Source organism: Furipterus horrens, unplaced genomic scaffold (assembly GCF_987537825.1).
Source record: "Furipterus horrens unplaced genomic scaffold, mFurHor1.1.pri manual_scaffold_1, whole genome shotgun sequence".
Classification (NCBI taxonomy): domain Eukaryota; kingdom Metazoa; phylum Chordata; class Mammalia; order Chiroptera; family Furipteridae; genus Furipterus; species Furipterus horrens.
The window spans coordinates 150,540,705-150,567,905 of NW_028327171.1; the positions used below are offsets into that span (position 1 = coordinate 150,540,705).

General features: G+C 35.7%; 1 protein-coding gene across 2 annotated transcripts in view; it reads left to right on the forward strand.

Annotated features, from left to right (window-relative positions):
- The window catches only part of GALNT13 (polypeptide N-acetylgalactosaminyltransferase 13), a 514,019-nt gene that overhangs the window by 32,756 nt on the left and 454,062 nt on the right, over window positions 1-27,201 (forward strand). For both annotated transcript variants that reach the window (XM_090267489.1, XM_090267494.1), the window contains exon 2: window positions 935-1,005. The gene's annotated coding sequence lies outside the window, so the exon portion shown is untranslated. The remainder of the gene's footprint in view (window positions 1-934; window positions 1,006-27,201) is intronic.

Sequence of the window (27,201 nt, forward strand, 5' to 3'; positions counted from 1 at the left end):
CTGTAAAGAGCCAAAGCTCTCTGGGCAATAATTCTGTTGGTTACTGAGAACTAATGTTACTTAATAGATGCTTGCTACATAGGGGAATTTTATTTGTATTTGTATTGTCCGTAGTGTGTTTAATCTATCTAAAACAACACATTGTGCTTTAAAGGGCTATTTTACTTATTATTAATGTGTGTTTTATTTTGTTTCTTTTGTACAGTTCTTTTATAAAACAGTATACCCCAAAATACAAAATGTTATTTAGGTTGAAATATTTTGAGCTTTGAAATTAACGTGCTCTTTCTAACATCCTTCCTCCGAAACAAAGAAGTTAATTAATAAAATCTGATTAAATAACTTTTTCCCTATAATTATTGACTTTCTGAAAAAAGAAAACGGATGTTTGTGTAATTTTTATGAGGAAAGCAAGTGGCATTCCTGCATTTTTCTCAGTGTGTGGTCTTCAATTAAAATTGACATGCAATTACAAAGTGAATTGGTGTAATTCTCTGGATAAATCAAGCACAATTCTCTTCTACATCAGAGACCTTCATAGGTCAGACGAAAGTGCATTTTAAAAACTCGAATTATTTTAATAACCACCTCGAATCTCCAATTAAATTTAACCTATATATATCTCATGTTTTTGAATTGCTTTATGTTGTTCTGCTATGTTCTGGGGGCATTGTGTTTCTGGTATATATTATTTCTTAAGCCAATGTTCGGACTCTTACATCTTACTTAAGAGTCTCCTCCTTTACTGATGTTTAGAATAGCTGGGGATATTTGTATTCATCAGCCCTTTATACTTAGCAAGATGTATAATCTACATTTTGCATTTCAGTATGTTAAGTATGTAGTGTCTAGGTGTCCGTTAGTTTGGATTAGTGTTTCTCACTGTGACCTTGGCAAATTGCTTACTCTTCTGGATTTTTTTTTCTTTTCACAGATGCATTTTGTAGGAGTATTTTGAGGATGAATGTTTGCAAATCATTTTGAAATTGCCAGGTGCCACATACAGTAAGTAATATGTATTTTTATTTTTCTACTCAATTGCAGTCATGCTGAGTGAATTTGGCAGATGGTCATAAAAGAAAACATTTCTATTTACAGTTCTTGATATTTGTGAATATTGAAGAAAAATGTATATAAAATATAAAAAAGATTAATGAGCTATTTACTAGTTGTGATTAAGTTGTATAATTTCAAGATTTGTAATGACCGGTTTTACTATTATTCTATGTACATAACTTCCACAATATTTCTCACATATTATTTAAGATTTATTTTTTCTTAATTGTAAGTTGAGAAGAGTGAAGGAAAAAATTAATGTTATTTTAGCCAGTGTTAATATGGAAGTTTTAAAAAGTAGTATTAAATCAAGTATTAAGATTTTCTGAGTAATAAGATTTGCAGTATATTAGGTAATTTATATTTACTGTCTTTAATTCTACCCCAAATATTTTGTTTATTATTTTTATTTCTATCTTATAATGAAGAAAACCGAGACTCAGAAAATGTTAATACCTAGCTCAATATTTATTCGAAGTGATGAATCTGGACTTTGAACACAAGACTTAAAAAAAGGGGGATAAGTAAGGGAAGGGTTTAGTCAAGGAACGTGTATAAATGACCCATGGACATGGACAACGGGGAGGGATATGATTGTGGGAGAAGGGGTGGGCTGGGTGGGGGGGAGCAATGGGGGAAAAATGGGACAACTGTAATTGAAAAACCCAAAAATAAAATTAAAAAAAAAAAGCCTCTATCAATAACAGAAAAATCAAACAACTTTTCTTTAAGAGCTTGAATGTTTTTAAAAGTTCAAACATGTTCTGATTATTTCTTCAGGTTTTTGTTTTACTTAAACATTATCCTGAAAATGTTCAAGGTGTTTTTTTGCTGTTTGCCTATCATGTTATTGCTTTCATTTTAAATGATGCTTTCTCATCCTTACTTGAACTGCTTTGATCTAGTAGAAAATAAGTGAAAAATATAATTTCTTTTAAGAAAGATTATAAATCACTTAAGTTATTCTTATATAAAAATGTTTAGAATTAGAATTTTGAAGTTCTCCAAGAGTCTTCATTCATTCATTAAATACAAATGCACAATTAAATGCTACCATATTATTATTTTAGAGATGGAAGGGCCCATAAAATCATCGATTCCTAGCCTCCACATGGCCAAATTCCTTGTTTGATTAAGTGGAATGATCTGGAGGACAATTCTAAGTAGAATTTTCAAAAAAAGGTAGAATCACTGATGGCAGCATTGATGTTTGTACACTTTCTTCAAATACAACTACTTAAAAGAAAAAAGGCAGCATAGTGTAGTGGGTTAAGAATTTAGACTCTGGATTCAGACCACCTAGCTTTAAATCCTGGGTTTATTACTTACTAGCTATGTGACTTTGAATAAATTACTTAATGTTTCTTTAAAGTGGTTGTAAGCTTAGGGGCTACCTCATTTGTGGCAAGTGAGATAATGCGTATAAAGTATAGCACAGTTACAGGACCAGAGTAAATGTTTAATAAATGTGATTTGTTATTGAATTGGAATTGATTTATTTAGATGTTTTAATTCAACTGTGTTTGTCAGTAAGCATCATAGATTCATAATAATGTCATAAGGTACACAACAAAGGTGTTCCATGAATACTATTGATTGACATGCTCAAAAAGAAACTGCACTTCAGCCTTCTTTATAAACAAAGCAAGGTGCTTTTTAGTAGACATTATTATTTTGAACTTTTTGTGGAGAAATAAACCATTTTGCCAAACATCAGGTATATACGAGGTGGAGGGAAAAGTAGGTTTACAGTTGTTCGTGTGGAAAGTGAGACCATAATTACTAAATATTAATACAAGAATCAACTCTGTGTTTTGAGCACTCACAACTGTATGCCTACTTTTGCCATACCCTGTACACAGTGTATAAAATGAGCATACATATATATCCTATTGTGTGTTGACTATATACTTAGGCTGAAAGTGTTTATGTGCTTTTTGGAGAAAAAGGGGGCAATTGTGAGGTGTTTATGGAGTTTGAAATGTTTATTTTGAAGGAGACAGGGCAGACTTATAAATAAAAAGTAAAGAAAATAATGAAATGTTTGTCAAATAATTTGGGAGAACAATCTCATCCAATGTTTTATTAAACAATTTGTGGAAATTGATGAATGTGAAGAAGAAAACAATATTTATTAAGCATTTACTCTGTACAATGCACTTTAATTCAACATCTCATTTAATCTAAGCAATAATGTCATGAAATAGGTATGTTATCTCCATTTTTCATAGGAGAAAAGTGTAGCACAGAAAGTTTAAATCTTTCATTCATGGGAATGAAGCTTGATGCTGATCTAATTCTAAAACTTCTTTTCTTATCTTCTTAACCAGGATGTTACCCACTGATGTAATTTTCTTTTATTTACATAAAAACACTGACACCAAACCTCAGATCATACATACAAATTCTTTAGTAAATAAATAGTTGAAGATTTGTTTTCAACTAAAACAAATGACAATTGCCTTATATTCAGTGTTAATAGGACAGCTCAGGAATCCAAAACTAAATGTCCAGTTGCCTTGGAATATTCTTTGAGTAAAAGTAGTAAAAAAGAAAATTAAAAAGCTCCTTTCCTAATGTCAGAGACTATACCTTATGCTTTTATTAGTCTTCCTTTTCAGAATTTGAAGTGACTAACCACACTTTTTTCTTGCAGTCCTTCGACCACTTTTTGCAATGCAGAGAACTTGGAATGTAGAGTTCACCTTGACTTATTCATTCTTCTCCCTACTTACCATCTTCAGGTGTATCAGCTTTCAGGGACATTGTTTATAACACGTTGGCCACACTGACACCTCACCTTTTGATCTCTTTGGTGATCTTCATCTTCTTTCATTTCAGTCATCCGCTGATTCCAGTCCCTTTACACATTACTGCTTGAAACAAACCATCAGCAACATTTTACCTGAGAGATATTGTCAGTCTTACTAGAAAATATTGTAGCTCTAAAAGTGAAGGGATCAAGTCCTTTGCATCCTCACACTACTCTGTTTTAAGACTGAAAGACTTACAGAATGCTTTTACTTTCCATTTCAAGATCTGGTCTCTGAAAGAGGAAGCTAGTGATTACATTTAGTAATTCTATTTCATTTAATTCAATAAATATTTACTGCATGCTCTTATAATATGAGAGGCATGTTGTTATTCAGTATTAGAGTAAGTGGGAGAGAAAGATAAAAATGACTCTCAAGAAAATTCTGTCTTCAATTTGAGGAAATAAAACATGCCCAGGCATAAATAAAGCAAAGTGTATGTTATTAGGTTATGGTATCATGAGAGTAGTCGAAAGTAATCAAATCAATAAAGCTACTTCACATAATTTGAAAAGGTTATATATGTGAAAAAAATAAAGCATTAGAAGAGATTTAAGAAAGGAGATATAATTCTAAATTGCATTGGTTCAAGATTTCATCATGAGAGTTGCATTTGCACTAGATCTTGATGAGATGGAAATATTAAGAGAGGAGTCAAGGGAATGGCATCCCCAAGTTTAGAAGTAAAGAGGCATCCTTCACATTCGATGAATGGTAACTTAATTAATTTGGCAAGAAAATAAGTTTCTTGTGTTGGACTAAAACCAGATAACACTGGAAAATAAGTCTGGAGCCAGGTTGTAGAAAATACTGGAAGTCAGAGTAAGAAATTTGAATTTAAATTCAATTGGTAGGCAATTAATATAAACAAGAGTATTTTGTGAAGGCAAATTCTGTGAACAAAATGTTTCTTTCTTGAATACTAGTTGTGAGTTGTCTTTATGATGGATTTCAGCCAGAAGACTCGTAGACAAGAAGAACGATTTTAGGAAAAAATAGCAATATGAGAATAAATGGATGAGGGTAAGGCATGAGGCCATAGCAGTGGGAATGGAGAGGAAGGAATAGATGCAGGTGAAATTTGGAAGAAAATAGGATCAGGGAATAATAATTAACAACTCGAGTGGCATTTACTATGTACCAGGCTTTGTTCTACATGGTTTATATTTGTTATTTAATTTAACCTTCAAACAATTTTGAGAGTTAGACACTGTAATGTTATTCCCATTTGCACAAGAGTAAATTAGCCTTTAACTAAGTAGATTGTGCCAGGTCAGATAACTAGAAAATGGTAAAGCTGATACTTGAATCCAGTCGGTCAAGCTCCAGAATCTCTGCAATAAACCACTGTACATTATTTTTCTAAAAAAAAAAAAAAAAAAAAAAAAAAAAAAAGAAAAAGAAAATTCTGAGATTTTTAGCTTGACTGAATGGAAAATGATGTTGCTAATAGTCAGAGAAACAATAAACCTTTATCCTTTCTTTAAATTAAGTCTTTGGAAGGGCAGAAGAATTTGATCTTTAGGGAGAAATATCCCTTATGGTTAGGAATGAATCTCTTGTATACCTTCACTTCAATGCTTGGCAACACAAGAAAAGTAATTTATAATATTGCTCAGTTGTAAATTAAAATAGTATCATCTTAATATGGTTTGTCTCTTTACCTTAGCGGAGCTTAAAATGAAACAAGTTTAGAGTGCTAAATTAAAGATTTAATATTTTGGACCCATGAATGATCAATTATTCTGTTTACCTATAGATTTAATTTACCTATCATACTAAAAAATAATTTTGAAAAGGGAAAAAAACCATCGCATCCAGCACAGAGAGGATTTCTCTTCTTCACTGGAGAAGAAGCACAGTGTACTGCTTAAGAGGACAGGCTCCAGAACTGTATCAATGCCTGGGTTCAGATCCCCAAATGAGGCCTCCTTATTAGCTATATCAATCATGTAAGCTCTCTGTCTTGGTCTGTTACCTTTGAAACTGTATAGTAATAGTACTATGTCTTCTGAATCTTGGAAAGGTTAAATGAGATAAAGGACTTAAAGTGTCTCCTAGCATACAGTAAATTCTCAATAAATGTTAGTTATGTTCATTGAATTTTGTCTCATCTATTATAATATTTAATTTGTAAAATCTAATTGCATAATTTTTGTCATTTTAAGACTTTTTATTGTGAATTTTTATGCATTAAGGGTACAAAACAATAATTTTTACAAGCAAAGAACCATATAACTATCACACAAATCAAGAAATAGAATACTTTCTGTCTTTAAGAAAACCTGCTTTTTCTGCCTCCCAGACAATACTCTTCTTCCATCAGTTCCCTGACAGATAATATTTTTGTGACTTTTGTAGTAATCATATCCTTGCTCTTATTGTAATTTTAACATTTCATCATGCGTTCCTAAATACAAATTTTATTTTAGCTTTATATTTGAATTTATATACATAATAATCATATAACATGTATTCCTTTGTGTCTTTTTTTTTCTTGAATATATATTTCTAAGTTTCCTTAATGTTTTTGTACAGTTTATTAGTTGCCATTGCTATGTAGTATTCCATTATATAAAATACTAGAGTTTTATTTATTGTTTTGTTGGACATCTGGGCTTTAGCAATGACATTGCTTTGTAAAATTTTATGTAAATATTTAATTTTAGTAGGTAGTGCCAAAGAATTTTCCAAAGTAGTTTTACCAATTATATTTCCATCAGTAGTTTATTAGAGTTCCCATGGTTTCTTATCAATACTTGGAATAATCAGTCTTTTTAACTTTATTCTCATAAAAGTATAGTTTACACTTCCCTCTTGAATTAATGTGGTTATGTTATATGGTTTAATTGCTATATGGATATTATTGTTTGTAAATTGCCTGTTTGTCTTGTCTCTTTTTCTATTGTGTTGAGTTTTTAAATTATTAATATGCAGATGTTAGTTATGTTTGGATTAAGAGCCCCTTTTAATTAAATGTTGCAAATACTTTTTACCCTCTGTGACTTGCTTCTTCAATTTCTTAATGGAGTGTTTGATGAGGAAGAATTTCTAAATTTAACTTTAAATATTTTTCTGCCTATTTACATTTAAAATTGATTTTTGTGAATGGTTTGAGTTAAAAGTCAAGCTCTATTTTCCTTGCAAATTCATATCCAGTTGTTACAGAATCATACTGATATTTTCCTTTTGTCTATTGCTGTTCAATGCCATCTTTATTATAAATTAAATGTCTATATATGTCTATGTTTTGGGACCAACTGTTCTTTTTCATCAGTCTGGTAGTCTCCTCTTACTACACGTAGCACATTTTAATTACAGTCACTTTCTAATTATTCTTGATATGTACTAAAACAAGTTCTCCCACCATGTTTTTATTTAAAGCATTTGACTTTGCCTTATTTCATATGAATTTTAGATTTACTTTGTCAAGTTTGATTTAAAAAGTTGTGATTTTAGTTGAGATTGAATTAAATGTATTGTTAAGTAAAATTTTAAAGAACTGAGTACTTACATTGTTGACTTTGAATTTATGAATATCATGTATGCTCACATAGGTCTTTTTAATTTCTATCAATTATATTTTATGGTTTTCTGCATAAAGGTTTGTACACTGTGGTTAATTTTTTTCTATAAGTTTTATGCAATTTAATCTTATTGTAGATTATATATTTCTTAAAACTTTATTTTCTTTTTTCTTTATATAAAGAAATGTAAATTTTTATATTGACCTTGCATACAGCAGAATGTAAACTCACTTATTAATTCCAATATTTTCCTAGTAGATTTGTTTGAATGTTTTACATAAAAAACTATGTTGTGCAAAGTTTGTTTTGAAAACATCCAACCATTGTTAATATAACAAGAATAGTTCGCATGACATCAATGTACCCTGGACACCAAGGAGAGTGGACTGGAATGTTGAGTAAGCATGTGTACTGTGTGGCCGTCACATTCAAAACAACTGAGCAAGTAGAGCAAGGAATCTGCATCTAATTTTATATTAAGCTTGGACATTTCTCTGCAGAAATTATTGCGATGATTCAGAAGGCCAGAACTATGGACAACTGGTGATTGGCAGCTTCATCAAGACAACATGCCTGTCACGCATGTCGCGTACAGAGTTTTGTGACAAAACATAAAATCACCCATGTGACTCAGCCCCCCAATGGCCCAGAGTTGGCACCCTGTGACTTAAAGCTTTTCCCAAAACTGAAATCACCTTTGAAAGGGAAGAGATTTCAGACCATCAATGAGACTCAGGAAAATACAACAGAGCAACTGATGGCAACTGGGAGAACTGTGTGAGGTCCCAAGGTGCCCACTTTGAAGGGGACTGAGGCGTCATTGCCTATGTACACTATTTCTTGTATCTTGTTTCTTTGTCAATAAATGCCTTTATTTGTCATAGTCCGTGGCTGGATACTTTCTGGACAGACCTTGATATGATCAAAGATAATTTTGCTTAGTACTTTTAAAACTTTATACGTTTTTTTCTCTTTAATGTCTTATTGAATTGGCTAGAATTCCAGCACAATGCTGAATAAAGGTGGAGAGAGTGGACAGTTTTATTTCCAAATCAAAGGGAACACTTTTGCAATTTTACTATTAAGAAAGGGGTTCATTGTAATTTTTTCGGTAATGACATATATTGATTTAGAAATTTATTTTTATTCTGACTTTCCTGGGTTTTTAAATTATAAGTTGGTTTTGAATACTAGGTGCTTCTTTTGCATCTGTTGATATTATCAAATAATTTTTCTTTTTTAATTTGTTAATTTGATTATTTAAATATATATGTTTTCAGATTTCACATTCCGGCAGTGAGATGCCACTTTCTTGTGCTTTGTGTGGGACCTAGAATGTCAATGGATTTTCTGGGTTTATTCTTTACCTTTCCCTTATAGCCTTTCCAACATGCTTGAATAACAGGAAGCCTCTTGTCACACTGTTGTATCTACCCCAGTGGCAGAGTGCTGTTGCTTATCATTTGGTGCAGTGCCCCTGGTGGGGGTAGGAGGACTCTCTGTTCCTTTGCTCTGTCTTCATCTTAGACTTGTCCTGCATACCTTGGCCTTAGGTGTGTGATTCCGAGCATTCCTGCGCATTCCCTTGGTGCCCAGCCCAAATGCCTCCTTGACTCTGTGGGGTTCTTTGGTGTGAGTGTTCTCTTCTTCCCTTAGTGTTAACAGAACTCTGCTTTGTATTAGTGTCAGATTCTGGGCCCACAACAATGACTTGCCCCTTTACCCTACCCATCAAAGAGAGATAACTTTTGCTTCTGCCTCTTGCACAGAAGTTATGGATTTTTTCCAGGGCCCTGGGAATATGAGGATTTTTGTTCTAAAAGGCTAAATTTTCATTTGTATTAGAGAAAGACTGGGGAATCAGAAAGGATTTTGTGTCCTTGCATACTAAAGGGCTCTCTTTGGTGTATTGCCCTGACCTCAGTCTTTCTTCTGAGCAGCCAATAGATGCCGGAGAAAAAGAGCTTATGAATGAGTGCATGTCCTTCTGTGTCTGGGAGATCCCAGGGTGTCTATATGGTTCTGTTGCCCTTTCTAGCCTTTAAGTTTTCTTTTTCCTTTCTTATTTTTTACAATTTTAGCTGTTTTTTTCTTACCCACTCTTATAACGTGTACCTATTCTCATGATCTGGCAAAGGTGAACTGGTTTACATCCTGTCTCTCCTCAATGTGGCTGCTACCCTTTGAATTTCAGTTAATCTCCTGGTCTTCCAGCCCGAGCTGTCTGATGGATTCAGCAGAAGTTATTTTGCAGATTACCTGGACCTTTCTCATGGTTAGAATAAGAACAATGTTCTATTGTGGTGTTCACTTTCTAAATGGAAGAAAAATTGTAATTTAAAAAATGTATTTTAACCCAATTTAAAGTTTTTCAGAGCACGATGAGTGTTTTTCTCCTCAAATTACCTAGTATACATTTATCAGAGCCAGTAGGCTCAGATTCATGCTACTTTTAATAATTTTTTACATAAATAGGAGTTGTTGCTATTATAGTTTTATGAGGAATTGAAGCTCAGTGTAATTTTAGTACCTTGGTTATTAGAGAATCTAGTCATCTCATGTAGCTCGTCTCTCCATCTTAGCCATAAGACTTCATCCTCAGGGGTTTCCAATGGCTTAAGTGACTATTGCAGCCCAGCTATCATACCATCATATTTGGTTCTATGCAGCAAGAATGAAAGAGAGTGAGAGAGAGAGAAGCAAAGCAACAACGAGGCTTGCTGCCAGCTAATTTAGCCCCCTCAAAGAGATTCCCTAGAAACTTCACCCAATTTTTTTCTACCTAACCATAAATCATCATTACTTTTTGTTGCAAAGGAAGCTGTTAAATATATTGTTTTAGCTGCATACAGAACTACTCTGAATATGTTCCTTGTGAGGAAGGGGAAGATATTGTAGATATTGGACAGGCTCTTGACATTCTTAGTCACAATTAGATGATGAAGACTACATTTAGGTAATCCAATTTCTGAGGCAGGATAGTGTGAGTTAAACACACAAATTCTATCATTAAACGGAGCTGGCTTCTGATCTCAGTTTTGCATTTACTAGTGTTGTGACCTTGAGCAAGGTCTTATCCTAACTGCTTCTAGTTTCTCAGCTGTGAAAGGGTACGTTAATAACTATCTTGAAGCATTTTGGTGAGGATTGTATGTGATAATATATGCAAAGGTCTATATGAAAGGATCAATAAATGGTTTCTTTCATTGCACCCACCTTATGTTAACATAAATTCATGGGGGGCAGAGTCTATTCATGGCAAATACTGATTGAGAGGGTAGAAAGGCAATTTACCTTGTTTCTTTTGAGTAAAGCTTTATCTTTTAGATGGGGTTGAATCTCAATTTCTGCTCTTTAAGTATATTATTTTTGTACTTTATACTGAAATACTGCTCAGAATTTAAGCTTATAATAGTAGCACTTTATATAATGTCATTGCAAGAAGCAGATGGAATGAGTTCCAGTTTAAATTCTGCTATTAAAAGGTATGAAACTTGTGAATGTCATTATACGCCTCTGGACCTGAGTTTTGTCCACTGACAAATCAATTAGTTGGACATGTTGACCTCTACCACCTATTTTGACAGCTTTAAAGCACAATTCTGTGCATTTTTATTTGCTTTAGACAGATTCTCTTGTGTATATTATCTCCTCTGATGCAAGAAATATTCTGAAGACTGGAAAATAAAGTGATAAAGATTATTTATTCAAATTAGAGTTGAATCTTTATTTTTTATTTATTATTTATTTTTTAAAAATATTTTATTTATTTTTAGAGAGGGAGAAGGGAGGGAGAAAGAGAGGGAGAGAGACGTCAATGTGTGTTTGCCTTTTGTGTGCCCCCAACTGGGGACCTGGCCTGTAACTTAGGCATGTGTCCTGACTGGGAATTGAACTGGCAACCCTTTGATTCATAGGCCAGTATTCAATCCACTGAGCCACTCCAGCCAGGGGCAGAGTTAAGTTTTTATAAGAACTGGCTTTGTTGAGAAGTTTTACTAGTTCTGAAATGAAACAGTATAAATTAGTTGAACAACATGGTGTTGTGTGTTAGAAAACTGGCTTCAAATTCTGGTTGTGAAGATTGCTGGCTTACTCAAACTGTGTCTGTCACTTTGAGGCAGTGACTTAAATTCTCTCAGCTTGAGAATTAATAAAATGGGCAATATATATCAAGGCTATGAGAAGATCAAATGAAATAAGAACAATGTAAAAAGTACTTTTAAAAACTGGACAAGTTCAATTCTAAGTTCTTTAGAAGGTTCTGTGCATAAAGTACAGAAAATTTCCTCACTCTCTGGTATAGAGATTGTATGACAATGTTTTACAAATAAAATACAATGAAATAAAGCAATTAAGGACTTCTGTTTTAAAATTTAGGTTTGACTTTGGCAATCTATTTATCTGCCCCAGTAAACTGTGGCAAAGGGGAGGTTATTCAGTGTACTCCACAGAAGCCAGGTCAGCAAGACATGCCTGTGACATTATGTATGAGGTGTCTTCTGGAGGTAAATTTCCAGATGTGATCTTTCTCTGCAGCTGAGGTATTCTGCTTGTGATTCAGTGAGGCTGAAACAAATAGTAAATCGTTTGCTGTCTGTGACTGTTAGTGCTGCATGCTCTCTTCTGTCTGCTCATTTGAGTTGACAGTTAAGGCTCTTACTCTGTAAATAGCACCAAAAGCATGGTTGACATGTGGCAACATAGTTTCTATTGTTAAACTAATTAAATACAACAGCAGTACCCAGTCTATAAGAAGATACTCTGCTCTGTGATAAGAGCCTGGAGATGATTTTTGTTCCTAAACTCACACATATCAACCTTATGTAGCCTCTGTTTCCTTATGCATATGTACATTTTCTCATCTCATCACCACCTTTTAAAACTCTTGAAGTATGACACACATATATTAAAGCATGTATGGTGTACTATTAAGTGTATAGATTGATCGATATTTACAATCATACTTGTGTTACTATTACCCAAATCAAGCTATAGAACACTTCCAAACCCCAAGAAGGTCCCATTGCATCTCTTCCCCATCAATAGCATTTTGGTATATATATATATATATATATATATATATATATATATATATATATATACACACACACACATACACACACACACACACACTTTGGAATTATAATAATGAGCTTCAAAAAATATGAAGTATTTTGAAGGGCAATTTCAATCTTTTAAATTTTTCTGGTAGTATTCATTATTATAAAAAACAATATTAAATATTACAATGAACTATAATAATAATATTGTAAGTAATAAACTTCATTACACACTCACTGAAATGAAACAGAATTGCAATGTGGAAACCTCATGAAATTCTGCCCAAATCTACTTGTGAACTAAAGAAATAGAGCCTCCACGCAGGCTGGGGAATTTTCTGTAGGTCTTTTGCCAGGCAACCTCAGTCATTGTCAGAGATTCCCAACTGAGTAGCAGAGGGTCAAACTGGAAGGTATCTTGGAAACAGAAGGGTGCAACAGATAGGGAAGGAGTGAGGAAGGTGAGATGAAAAAAAATAGAATGTCACTTGAGCATTTATCTATGTTAGTCATGAGCACAAACAATTTTTTTTTTTCTAATAACATACAGCTAAGCTTAGAGCAAAGCTTTTTGGGTTTCTTCTTCCTCCACTGTATTTTCCTTCTTTGCTGTGTCTACAGGTAGAAGTGCAAAAGTTAGGCAAGATACATCAGCATAATTTTTAAGAGAGAAGGATGTTACAAATAATTTTTAGCATTTTCACACCATTTAAGAATTCACTGAGATTTTAATTCTATAATATTATATTTGATTCAATTATGCTTAAAATCTGATTTTTAAATTGATATACTTTGTTAAAAATTGAAAGTGCAGAATAAAACACCTACTCTCTGGAGTTAACCCTTTTTTTGAAAGGTAGAAAGGAATGGAGAGAGACTGTTGCCTACATCCTTCTGTGCGGGCATCAGAGATGATACACACCAAGCAAACAGGGTGAGAATTTGGGATGACAGGCTCAAATGAGCCCTCTACTCTGAGGATGCAGCTTTTATGTGCTTTTCTAGAGAGGTATCTTCTTTGCTACACAATATTGTAGGAAACCTTTTGTACTGTCCTATTCTCTAACTTTTCCTCCATTTTACCATCCTTTCTTCCTTTTCAACAGATGACAGAGAGAAATTAGCATCTGTAAGATAGAAACAGAGGAGGTTACTGCTAATTTATCCTGTTTCATTTAGTTCTTTTTTTGAGGTTTTGTTCTATTCTTTCATTTGAGCTATATTTCTTTGTCTCCTTTATTTGACAGCCTCCCTGTGCTTTTTTATGTGTATTAGGAAGAGTTGCTTTGACTCTGTGTCTTGGTAGCATGGCCTAATGTAGTAGGTGTCCTGTGGCACAGCCTCCCCATCACCCAAGCTGGGTACTTGAGGTGTGCACTGAGTACACCCTTCCCTTGTCGTTGAGCTTTGGTTACTGCTGGCTGATCAATGGAAGGGATTTACCAAGGCAGTCAGCTGCAAGGACTGGCTGTGACCACTGACCACCAACCTCCACCCTCACTGGAGAATCAGCCATGCAGGGGCAGGGTGGTGGTGCTCTGATGTGGTCTGTGACCGTCCACTGGGTGTGCTGGCCCTGGGGTTTCCCAGGTGGTGCAGGCTAAGGTCAGCTTCCACCTGTGTTGTGCCTGGTATACCCTGCCTGAACTATAAAGCAATCTGAGATGGCTGCTACTTTGCTGGTTTTGGAGATTCCCAGGAGAGGCCAAGCTGTGAATCTAAGCTGGCTGCCTGTAGTGCTGGCCCTTGAGTTCACTGAGGCCAGCTGTTGCTTGTTTCATAGGATTTAGGAGGTTGAGAAGCAGGAGCCAAGACCAGCCATTCATATGGAAAAGCAGCTTGATCATGCAGTAAATTGGGTGGGGTGCAGTCTCTGGGGATTTCTAAAGCAGGTCAGTGTTAGCCAGGTTGATGGAGTCTCAGATATGGCACCAGCTTGCTGGCTCTGCCATGGGAGAGTTTAGAAAAGAGACAGTGACCTCTGCTGGCCTTGAAGCCAGACACTTCATTTTCTCCCTGTACACCACTGGTGCCTTTCAACCTGCTGCCCCAGTACTGGAGCCCAGAGGGCATGAGTCTGAGCAAGTGAATCTGTATGTGGGTGCTTTAAGATGAACTGCTTGGGGCTCTAGCAGTTTCTTCTATCAACTCAATCCCCACTGTTTTTTGCAGCCAGAAGTTGTAGGGAATTATTTTCCTGGTATTGGAACCCTGGACTGGGGGACCTGGTGTGGGACTGGGACTCCTCACCCCCATAATATCCCTCTTGAATTTTTATCCACAACACCTGAGTGAGAGACTAGCCCTATCCACAACTGCTCTCCTCCTACCCGTCTTCACGGATGTGGTTTCTTTAATTCCATAGTTATCAGACTTCCTTCTATTCAACTCAACTTCCATTCAACCAACTCTGTTGGTTCTGGATGATTGTTGTTCTATATTTTAGTTGTAATTTTGATGCGGTTGTGCAATAAGGTGAGCCACGTCTGCCTACACTACCATCTTGACTGGATCCCTCCAGAGATATAATATTTTTTAATTATTGCATTAAAATGATAATTAAGGTCATTTAAAATAGCATTTATAGATTAGACATTTAAACACAGACAATAGGTTAGATTATGTTAGTTGTATACTACATGTTGTTTTGTTTTTTGTCGCTGAATAAAGACAAATATAGAGTGCTTGCTTTTAACAGGGAGATTTTTTACTCCTTATGGTAACTCAGTTTTTGAATCTGAATATTTTTGTCATTATCTCAATAATGATTTTTTCAAATTACAGTATATTATTGATAGGAGACCATGTTATTCTATAGCAGTAATCAATGTAGTTGTCAGTTTATTTATTTTTGTTAAAATTTTTTTATTGTATTTTTTCTATTACCCTTTATTCCCCTTGTACTCCCCTGTCCCCAGCAATGACCACACTGTTGTTCATCATGATGAGTCCTTTTCCCTTTTTGCTCAATCCCTCCACCCCATACCCCTCAACCAATAGTTGTCATACTGCTCTGCATCTATGAGCCTGTCCCCATTTTCTTTATTAGTTCACTTTGTTCATTAGAGTGAAATCATATGCTATTTTTATTTCTCTGACTGGCTTATTTTACTTAACATAATATTCGCCATGTCCATCCATGCTGTCACCAAGGGTTTAGCATAGCATTTTAATCTAAATTATATAGAAGAGAAGAAATTTCAGGATTTGAGTAGGTATGTCTTCAAAATATTAAAATGTCCTTGCATGAGAGGAATTTAAAATTTGTGTCATTTATTTTCTGTAAACTTAGTTGGGTTTGATGCAATATAGCCTGCAACAGTGAAGGGGATTAGAAGTCAGTAGTCTTCCTCATTTTCAATGATTACTTTTAAGTATTGCTCCTAATGGTTTTAAGAGGGTATTTATTTGGAAGAAAGGCCACATGTGCTACCAGAAAAAGACAGTTTCTGGATCTTGAGTTAAACTCTAGTTTTGGAAAGTTAGCTACTATTTTGAAAGTTTTAGTAGAATTTGACACAGTAGGCAAGCATTTTTCTATCCAAAGTTGTATAGATTTTGTAATATTGGAGACTAATAAAAATGAGAAATTTGACCCTGGCTGGTGTAGCTCAGTTGGTTGGAGTGTCATTTTATAAACTGGAGAAAGGTTGCATGTTTGATCCCCTGTCACAGCACACGCCTGGGTTGTGGGTTTAGTCCCCAGTTGGAGCCCATATGAGAGGCAACTGATCGATGTTCTTTCTCTCTTCCTCCTCTACCCCCAACCTCCTCTAAAATCAATAAGCATCTCCTCAGGTGAGGATGAAAACAAACCACCACCAGCAAAAAACTAGTTTGCCCCTCTACAAGAAGTGCAAAACTAAATCAGAGAAATAAATCAGAGAGAGAGAGAGAGAAAGAAATTTGGAAACAAAACACTTAAATTAGGCTTTATTTTAATAGGAGTTTCTGCCCTTTCTTATTTACTCTATTTTGTGAATAGCTTTAGACTGACAGACCTTTGGGTCTGTTACTCTCTATTTATTATATTTTGTTATAACTGGGTATGTGTGACCATGTATTCACAAATGCATATGCACAAATATCACATAACTCGATATTTTATTCTTCATCACTATTATTGGTGTTTTTCTTGTTTACTTTAAAATTAAGCATATATTTTCTCATCCAGATAATATATACTATTTCTGGATAATTTGGAAATTAACAAAAATAATAAAAGAAATTTAAGAAAACATTACACATTTCCACCTATTTTTCAATATTTTTATATGAGTAACATAAAAAAAAAGTTGTGACCATAGTGCAAGTCAGTATCTTAATTTGTTTAATTTCTTATTATTATATAGGCTTTACTTATGTTATTACCCCTGGCTGGTTTGGCTCAGTGGATTGAGCGTCGGCCTGCGAGCTAAGTGTCGCTGGTTCGATCTTCCAGTCAGGGCACATCAGAGAAGGAAAACTCTGACTCCAAAAAAACCTCCGCTGCCTTGCGGCATACCTCTTCAGGGGAAAGGCTAAGGGAGTAAACCCCGACAGAAAATCCGGAGCCGGAGTCCCTAAGGCGGTTTGACGTTGTAGTCAACACCGGCAACTCCTGCGGCGCACCTGAAGCCAAGCTGTATTGACTCCGTCTTTCCCTTGGACCCTTCAGCTGCGAAGAGAGGGGGGGTCTGCTGCATGGGCAACAGCAGACCCTCCATATCACCCTGCCCAGGCTCTGTAGCTTCAGCTTCACTGGAGAGGACACTCCAGCGTCATCGCAAGATGTCGATTCAACACGGGAGAAGACAGATACTGTGTCACTCCCGAGTCGGACTGCACAGCCATTCTCGGCGGTGCAGATAGACTCTTAAGAAGCTACACCATCGTCTCTCGAGACGGACGGCTGCCGACGACTTATGTTATTACAAAATTTCATAACTTTCTAATAGCTACATTATATACTGTCAGTTAGCTATTTATCTATTTTGAACTTTTAATATAATATTGTCATAACATTGCCATGCTCAAAGACTTTTCACTAATATGGGTTTTTCAAAAGAGTTTTGCAGCAGAGGAATTACTATTTGAAAGTACATGATTATCTTTAAGAAGGTATGTCCAAAAGTCATATTTATTTTTAACAAACCACATTACTTTCCAAAAAAGGTTTTTACTAATTTACGTTTCTACCTACAAAATCCATTTAATCCATTTTGCTAAAGTATAATTTTTTCAAAAACAGTGTTTAATTTTAATTTATAGGTCTTACATTAACACAATCTCTAATTAAATTAATTAGTAGTTTTTCCCTGATGAAAGGAAAAATGTTGCCTTCATTTCAGTTGCCTTTCCATGTGCTTGTACGCATTTAACTCTTGTAGAGACATGATATCTTTCCCTTTTTCATGTATTTTTGGCAAATTTTATTTCTTCATAATATTTCTCTTTTCTATTAGATTACATACTCCACTAATTACATTGCTTTATATTGAAAGATAAGCTATAGTTGTTTTTCTTTTTAATTAATTTATTTTATTGTTGTTCTATTACAATTGTCCCAACTTTTCCCCCTTTTCTCTCCACTGCCCCACCCCTCCCACTGCTTCCACAGTCAATCCTTATCCTATTGCCCATGTCTGTGGGTCATTTATGCTAATTCCTTTACTAGATTCTTCCCCTTCTTTGTTCCATTCTTCGCCACCCACCTCCCTTCTAGTTACTGCCAGTCTGTTCTTTGTTTCCATGCCTCTGGTTCTATTTTGCTCCTTTGTTTGTTTGTTCATTAGGGTCCTGTTATAGGGGAGATTATAGGGTATTTGTCTTTCACTGCCTGGCTTATTTCACTTAGCATAATACTCCCCAGTTCCACCCATGCTGTCACAAAGGTAGGGGAGTTCCTTCTTTATTTATGTTGTGTTGTATTCCATTGTGTAAGTGTAACAGTTTTTTGATCCACTCACTTACTGATGGGCATTTAGGCTGTTTCCAGCACTTGGCTATTGTAAATAACAATGCTATGAAAGTAGGGGAGCATAGAGTTCTTTTGAATTGGTGTTTCAGGATTCTTTGGGTGTATTCCCAGCAGCAGAATTGCTGGGTCAAAAGGCAGTTCCATTTTTAGATTTTTGAGGAAATTGCATATTGTTGTCCATAGTGGCTGCACCAGTCTTCATTCCCACCACCAGTGCACCAGGGTTCCCTTTTCTCCACACCCTCACCAGCACTTGCTGTTTGTTGATTTGTTAATAATGGCCATCCTGACCAGTGTGAGGTGGTATCTCATTGTGGTTTTAAATTTCATCTCTCTGATGGCTAGTGATGTTGAGCATACTTTCATGTCTCTATATGTCCTCCTTGGAGAAGTGTCTGTTCAGATCCTATGCCCATTTTTTTTTAACTGGATTATTTGGCTTCCTGGTGTTGAGTCGTATGAATTCTTTATATATTCTGGAGATCAAATCCTTGCCTGATGTATCATGGCTAATATGTTCTCCCATTTGGTAAGTTCCCCTTTCATTTTGCTGATCTTTTCTTTAACCGAGCAGAAGCTTTTTAGTTTGATATAGGCCCCTTTGTTTATTCTTTTCTTTATTTCACTTGCTCTAGGAAATATATTGGTGAAAATATTGTTACATGGGATATCTGAAATTTTACGGCTTATATATCCTTCTATGACTTTTATGGTGTCACATCTTACATTTAAGTCTTTCTCCATCTTGAGTTTATTTTGATGTATGGTGTAAGTGGGTGGTCTAGTTTCATTTTTTTTTTTTTTCTTTGCATGTACCTGTCCAGATCTCCGAATACCATTTATTGAAGAGGCTATTTTCACTCCTTTTTTTGTTCCTTCCCCCTTTGTCAAATATTAACTGATCATAGAGTCCTGGGTTTATTTCTGGGCTCTGTACTCTGTTCCATTGACCTATCTGTGTGTTCTTGTGCCAGTACCAGACTGTTTTGATTACAGTGGCCTGTAATATAGTTTGATAACTGGTATTGTGATCCCTCCTACTTTGTTCTTCTTTCTCAATATGGCTGAGGCTATTAGCAGTCTTTTTTGGTTCCATATAAATTTTTGGAATATTTGTTATAATTCTGTGAAATACGTCATTGGTATTTTAATAAGGGTTGTGTTGAATCTATAGATTGCTTTGGGTAGTATGGACATTTTAATGATTTTAAGTCTTCCAATTCATGAACATGGTATGTGCTTCCATATAAGAAGAGGAAATAAGGTAAAATGGACTAAAAGAAGGGGTAGCAATGTTTGAGATTAAAAATAAACTATAACAACTAGTGACAATATGCACAAATTTGAAGGACAAGAAATGAATGTTAAAAAGCTATGCAGGGGAGAAAATAATGCAAATCATGAAGAAATCTCTGGTGAAATTCATCTCAGTAGAATTTAGTACCTACCACTTTCTTCTCTTTCTCGATCCACCCCTGGTGATGTAATATGGTGTCCCAGTCTGGCCTTAGGCAGCCTGTTCGAGACTACCAGAGATCCACAGTTTGTGGCTGTCTCCTTCTGCTGTTAATCTTTTCAATCTGTAATTATCAGTCAGGCTTAAGCACCCCAGGGTAGAACACAGTAATTCTTGTGGGCAAAACTATTGGTTCCCCTCAGGATGATGTCACTTGGAGGGGACTGCTCTGCCTGAACAAGATGGCTCCTACAGTATGGGGTGTAACTCAGTATGGGGACCCTATTGCCTGCTCCCTCAATTCTCTCCCCAAAGCCACCATCCCCAAACTCTCCTCAAGCATGTTTAGTCTACTGTGCTCCCACTTTGCCAGAGCCCAGGATAAGTGGGTGTAAATGAAACTTTGTTTGTTGGCTCTTTAAGAAGCTCTCTGTGTCTACAGTTGTCTGTCCCTAGAAGCAGAAACTCCTCTGCTTTTTGTACCTGGATCCTATATCTGGGTTCCTCTCCAGCTCTGATGATGTAGGCTGGGGAATCCAGCTCAGGGTTTAGACCCTGCACTTCTCAGGGGAACCCCCTGGCTGCTGAAATATTTCTCCAAACCTTCAGCTCCTGCTCATGGGAGCCCAGCCAGCCCTCTCATATTTCCTCTGCACTCCGTACAGTCGTACTGTGGTGAAGTGGTTTTTTTCTGTCTGTCTGTGGACATAAGGCTTCTTTTTAGCGATTGTTCAGTTGGTTATTCTGGATGATTTCTCCACAATTTAGTTGTAATTCCAGATTGGCCTTGGCAGGAGGTTAGTGTAGCTACCACTTACTCCTGCATCATCCTCTATCTCCCGTGTTATAGTCTTTAGCAATTTTATATGACAAGGTGCTTTGCTAATAAGAATATGAATTATAATTCTTTAGGGATATAATAATTTTACTTAGCTGTTAAGTGAGGGCTAATTATTCAATATTGTGATTTTAATTTTTTATTTATATCCTCTTGAATTGTCTGTCTTTTAAGGCACCAATTCATAATTAATAACATCACCAGGAAGGTTGCAGGGAAAAAAAAAAAAACCCTGAAACTTCAAGTCAATGCAATAAGTAAGCAGTAGCATTAATAAGGCGTTTATTTTATTTTATTTAAAAATATTTTTGGATAGATGAATTTGAAAATTTCACCTGGTAATGTTTTTTTAAACTAGTTTTTAGAAAGGTATAAGTATGTTCCTCCCATGTATGAAATAGGTTAAAAAAAAAGTTCACTAAATTAAAATATTTAAGCTGGCAAATAAAATTTGATTTATACTTGTGCAATTTTTTAATAAAATTTCAGAAAGGAGCTCTAACTCATTTTACTTCAAGGGTTTTCTGTGGCCACATCCCTCTGCATCCTCTCCTTTAAGCTGCTGGGATCCTACTGTGCCCTCCAGTTCTAGGCTTCTGTTTGACTCTCTTTAACTTTTTTATTGTCTCCTCCTATTTACCAGATGGAACAGAGAGACTCTAATATAATTTTACAAGATAATTTAATATTATTCTTTATTACTTTCCACAAATAACACTCCTGTTCTCTAAAGAAAATCTAGACAAGAAATAGCCACATAATTCTACACATTTTAAAGAAGGAACACTTGTAATTCATTCCTTACATTTTTTGTTATAAAGAATTCAAAAGCCTTAGGCCAGATAGGAAGCTGAGGTTAAGATTTTCTAGTTGCTAGATGTCTCTGTGGAAACATTTGTTTCCTTTTTAACCATGTGATTTATAGAAGAAGATGACCAGCTTGCTGGTAGATGTCTACTGGGAACTGTCTAAATGCTCTACTGTTGTCCTAAATCTCTAGGTTTTATATCCAGATGAACATTTTGGATTTCTATTTTCCCCTCTTGGTGACTAATAATGGACAAGCTTGAGTCATTGGTATGCCATGTTATTAGATGAATACTGAGTAGTCATTAAACAGCTACAAAAAATGAATGATGAACAATTTTTAGGTGGTATGTAGAGAAATTTTATTATTTTTTGAGTCATATATTGCTTTTTAACAAGCTTTCTTTATGAATACTTAATTTTGTTACGTTTTAATGATAATTTTTTGCTTGTAAAGCCTCATTAACATGTATTTCAGGCTTTGACATTCATAACATCTCCCTAGAATAGATGTTCCTATTATCCAAGCATGACTAAAAAGGCCAATGTGTAACAAACTGCCTTGACAAATGGCATCTGCCTTATAAACATTCTCTGTGAGGCTTCACTCTTTCAATCTTTCTATGCCCAATAATTCTTCGTTACTATATTCTCTCAACATTAATAATTACATTTAAAAATTTTATGTCAATAAGAGTTCTACATCTTGAAATTGCTCCTAATGGTTACTTACATCCTTTCTTATCCCTATGCCAGTATTTAATTTGCCTCGCCTCCTGGATCCTAAGCCAGAAGGATGCTGTTTCTGTTTTATCTTTAGTGCCTAGCACAGTGTTGCCATCTATAGACACTCAATTGTATCTGTTGGATAAATGAAAGGAATACTTTACTTTTCATAATTAAGGTAATAGTTTTATCCCAAAAGTAATATATGCTTTTATTAAAAATTCAAACCTACGGAAGACTATAAATCAATTCTACTCCTCAGAGCTTATCAAGTTTAGGTGACCAATAAAAGGGCAATCAGATTGTCAGCTGCAGAAGCTAATTCACTGAAGATTGCAGTGTGATTTATTTCACCAGGCTCTGGTGTGGGATCTAGGTGACAAAGAGAATAAGAACTGAGCCCACTCTTTTCTTTCACCTGGTAGGATACACTCTGTTTCCTCCCTAGATTCAGGATTGTTGATCTCTCTCCATTGACATGAAATTTGGTGTGTCTCTGCTCAATAAGTATAACTCAACCTCTTTTTTTTCTGTTTTTAAGGTATTTTTTTATTGATTATTCTATTACAGTTATCCCAATTTTTGTTCCCCTTTGCCCCCCTCCACCTAGGACCCCCTTTCCTTCCAGCAATCCCCCCCGTTAGTTCATGCCCATGGGTCGTGCAAATAAGTTCTTTGGCTTCTCCGTTTCCTTTACTATTTTTAATGTTCCCCTGTCTATTTTGTACCTACTGATTATGATTCTTAATCCATATACTGTACCCCCATTCTCCATTTTTCCCCTCCCTGCTGATGACACTCCATGTGATCTTTTAATCCATGATTATGATTCCATTCTAGTTGTTTGCTTAGTTCGTTTTTGTTTTCTTAGATTCAGTTGTTAATAGTTGTGAGTTTGTTATCATTTTAATGTTTATAGTTTTGATCTTTTTCTTAAATAAGTCCCCTTAGCATTCCATATAATAATTGTTTGGTGATGATGTTTAGCTTCACCTTGCCTGGGAAGCACTTTCTCTGCCTTTCCATTCTAAATGATAGCTTTGCTGTATAGAGTAATCTTGGTGGTAAGTCCTTGCTTTTCATCACTGGGGATACTTCTTGCCAGTCCTTTCTTGCCTGCAAAGCTTCTTTTGAGAAGTCAGCTAACAGTTTTATGGGAACTCCTTTGTTAGTAATTCCCTTCTTGTCCCTTGGTGCTTTTAAGATTCTCTTTTAGCCTTTGGCATTTTAATTATGATGTGTTTTTGTGTGGTCCTCTTTGGGTCCAACTTGTTTGGGACTCTCGGTGCTTCCTGGATTTGTATGTCTATTGCCTCCTCCAAATTAGGAAAGTTTTCCTCTGTTATTTTTCAAATAATTTTCAATTTCTTGCTCTTCCTCTTTTTGTTCTGGCATCCCTATGATTCTGATGTTGGCACTTGTGGAGATGTCCCAGAATCTTCTTAAACTCTCCTGTTTTTTTTTTTTTTTCAATTCTTGTTTCTTCATTTTTTTCTGGTTGAATGTTTATTTCTTCTTTACATTCCCAATAGTTTATTTGAATTCCAGCTTTCTTCCCATCACTGCTGGTTTCTTGTATATTTTTCTTTATTTTGCTTTGCATAACCTTCACTTATTCCTTTATTTTTTGCCCTTAGTCCCTTTCCAGCATCTTTATCACCAGTGTTTTGAACTCTTCATATAACAGGTTGCCTATCTCCTTTTTGCTTAGTTCTCTTTCTAGAGTTTTGATCTGCTCTTTCATTTGGACCATTCTTCTTTGTATCCTCAATTTGACAGCCTCCTTGTGTTTGCTTCTGTGTATTAGGTAGAGGCGCTCCACCTATTACATTGTAAGGAGTGGAGCCTTAGGTATTTGTCAGTGCTGGGAAACCAGTTTTACCACGTTGTGGTGCTGTATGTGGGTAAGATGGCTGAGAGTGAACAATGCCACTTGCATAGCTCTTGCCCCTTTTCCACTCACTTAACCCACTCCCCATGTGATTGGCACCCCTCTAGCTGTTGCCCTGGTAATGGTTCCTGGAGTGGGTGGGTTTGCATACATTCTAGGTCTATGGGGGCCCACTAAACAGTCTCTTCTGAGAGATAGGCAGTTTTTCCCAAACCCCCACTGGTTTTCACAGCCAGAAACTATGAGATTTTATTTTCACGGTGCTGAAACCATGAGCTGCATGGTGTAGCCTAGGACTGGGATTGCTCCTCAGGTGCTCCTCTCAGCTTTTATCCACCACACATGAATGTAGACTGCTAGTTCTGCTGGCTACAGCCACAGCTGCTGCCTTGCCATCACTGCCTTAACTCTGCCACACCACATGTTCTCCTCCCTGGCTCCCTGGATCTGCCCCTCCTACCTGTCTGGATGTGTTTTTCTTCTTTAAATCTTTGGTTGTCAGACTTCCTTACAGTTCAATTTTCTGGAAGTTCTGGTTGTTTTTTCTTTTGATGTAGTTGTTATCCTTCTTATGGTTGTGTGAGGAGGTTAAGCATGTCTACCTATGTCTCCATCTTTGCTGGAAGTCTCAACCTCTTTTTTTCTATCTTTTTGTGACCCACATCTTTCCTATGAAAGGACTACATGTGATTGGAACAAGGGTATTTCACTAAATTTAAAGATAGCTCCTGTGTTGGCTCATATGGACAATTGTAGGGGGTTTCAGTTAGTGGTGTACACAACCAAGAGTTTACTATCCTCATGGTCTAGGACCATATAATTTCAACAAGAGATTCCAGGTACCTGAATTACAATTAAGTTTGAATTCTCTAGGCACCCTTCAGCTAGACTGCCACTGGAAGCATACCAACCATACTGGCTTGTACTCACTGTTGGGAGAAAGAAAAATGTGCTAGGTCTAGGAATGGACAGGGTAGAATCCATTTTTTAAGAAAAGTTTTATATAATTCCCTACCCACTTCATACTGATATTCAGTAGGTGGCCAGGAAAGGCCCAATTTAGTGAGCCAACTGCCTTCCTCAGGTGGTAGATGAGGTGGCGATTAGAAGGTTGTTCAGATATCTTTTTCAGTCAATTTTTATGAAAGTCATTCTGATATTCAGTAAAAACTGAATGGTACGGAGTATGGGAAATCTGTCTAAAACCTGGGCTGTCATTTTATTGTTGGGCGGCATTTGCAATTAAAAAAACACAGCATTGTCAGAATCTAAATGGTCTGGAAATCAGGAAACATGATGCAGTCTAATTTTATGGGCCATGATTATAAGGCCAGCAGTAGTTGATTGGACTAGAACAGCAATTTTCAGGCTTTTTCATCTCATGGCACACATAAACTAAGAACTAAAATTCTGTGGCACACCAAAAATATATTTTTTATGACCTGACCAAAAAATAGGCATACTTTTGATTCAGTCACACCTGATGGTATTGTTGTGTTGGATATTGTCACTTTTTTAAATTTGACAATCTGAAAGAAAATATATCAGTGCCCCTAACCAAATTGTCAGGTATTGCATGTTTTAAAATGTCTTGTGGCACACCAGTTGAAAATTGCTGGACTACAACAGCAACAATGCAAGCTGAGACCAGATAGGGTGGTGAGTTGGGTGCCTGTATCAAACAGAGCCATCTTCATACAGAGCTGTAGGTGGGAGTCCTACTCCCACTGTCCATTCTTAACTTCTGACCCTTATTCACACTGGTACATGCGATCTTAAATCTGCTCTGGTGAAAGGATACTTCAACCTTTTCCTTAATCATCTTTGTATCTTAAAGCAGTTGCAGTCGGATTTGAGAGGACCTGAGATATCAGAGGGCATGGAGGAATAAAAGCAGCTCCCTGCCAGTGAACAAGTTTTGCATTTATTCAGTTTAGAGTGGCCATTCATGCATAGCTCAGCCAAATGACTCTTCAGTGTTTTCAGTTTTCATTATTATTAGTGTCAATGCTTATTTAATTCTTCTCCATTTCTATCAGTCTGTTTATTTCTCAGTCTTTTTTTGCATTTATTAATTAAACAAATGTTTATCAAGCACCTGTTTTGTGCCATGAAAGGTTTTTGGTATCTAAAGAATAGTATGGACAGTAATAGATATAATTCTCTAGGGGAAGTAGACAATAAATGAATTAACATATACCAGTGATATGTACTTTGAATAAATTACATAAGTATATGGCATAGATGATGGAAAGGCATTATTTTAGATAAGTTGGTCTGGGAAAGAACTCTCTCAGGTGAATAAAGGGTGAAAGTCTGTTTAATTGTATTACTTAGGGGAACAGTGTCCCAGAGGGAATGTCAAACATGAAGACTCTGGAGCACATTAAGGGAAGGAGATAGAATTAGAAAATGAAGTTTGAAGGTTAGTTAAGGTCCAGATTTGGGTGGATGTTACAAGCCAAGATGGGGATTTTGGAATTTATTTTAAATGTGATAGAAAGCCATTGGTCATTAGTGAGCAGAACAGAAAAGAGATCTGATTAAATTTAAGTTTTAACAGGGTCCACCCACCTTCTGGAGAATCATTTACTATGGGAATGAACTTAAGAATATAATAAATAGCATATGATTGAGTGATCTCACAACTAGGTATATACTCAAAAGAAATGATAAATATTTTCATATAAAAACACCCATGGATGTCCATAACCACATTATTTATGGTATCCAAAAAGTGGAAACAACCAACATGTGGATCAACTGATAAATGGATAAACAAAATGTGACATAAATGCACAATGGAATATTATTTGGCAAGAAAAGAAAATTGAATACTAGCATATGCTAAAACACGGATAAATCTTGAAAACATTATGGTAAATGAGGAAGACAGTCATAAAGGACCATATATTATATGATTCCATTTACATGAAATTTCATAATGGGAAAATCTATAGAGGCAAATAAAATCAGTGGTCACCTAGGGCTAGAGGCAATGGGAGCATTGGGAGGTCATTGCAAAGGGGAGCTGTTTTCTTTTGAGGTAATGAAAGTGATCTAAA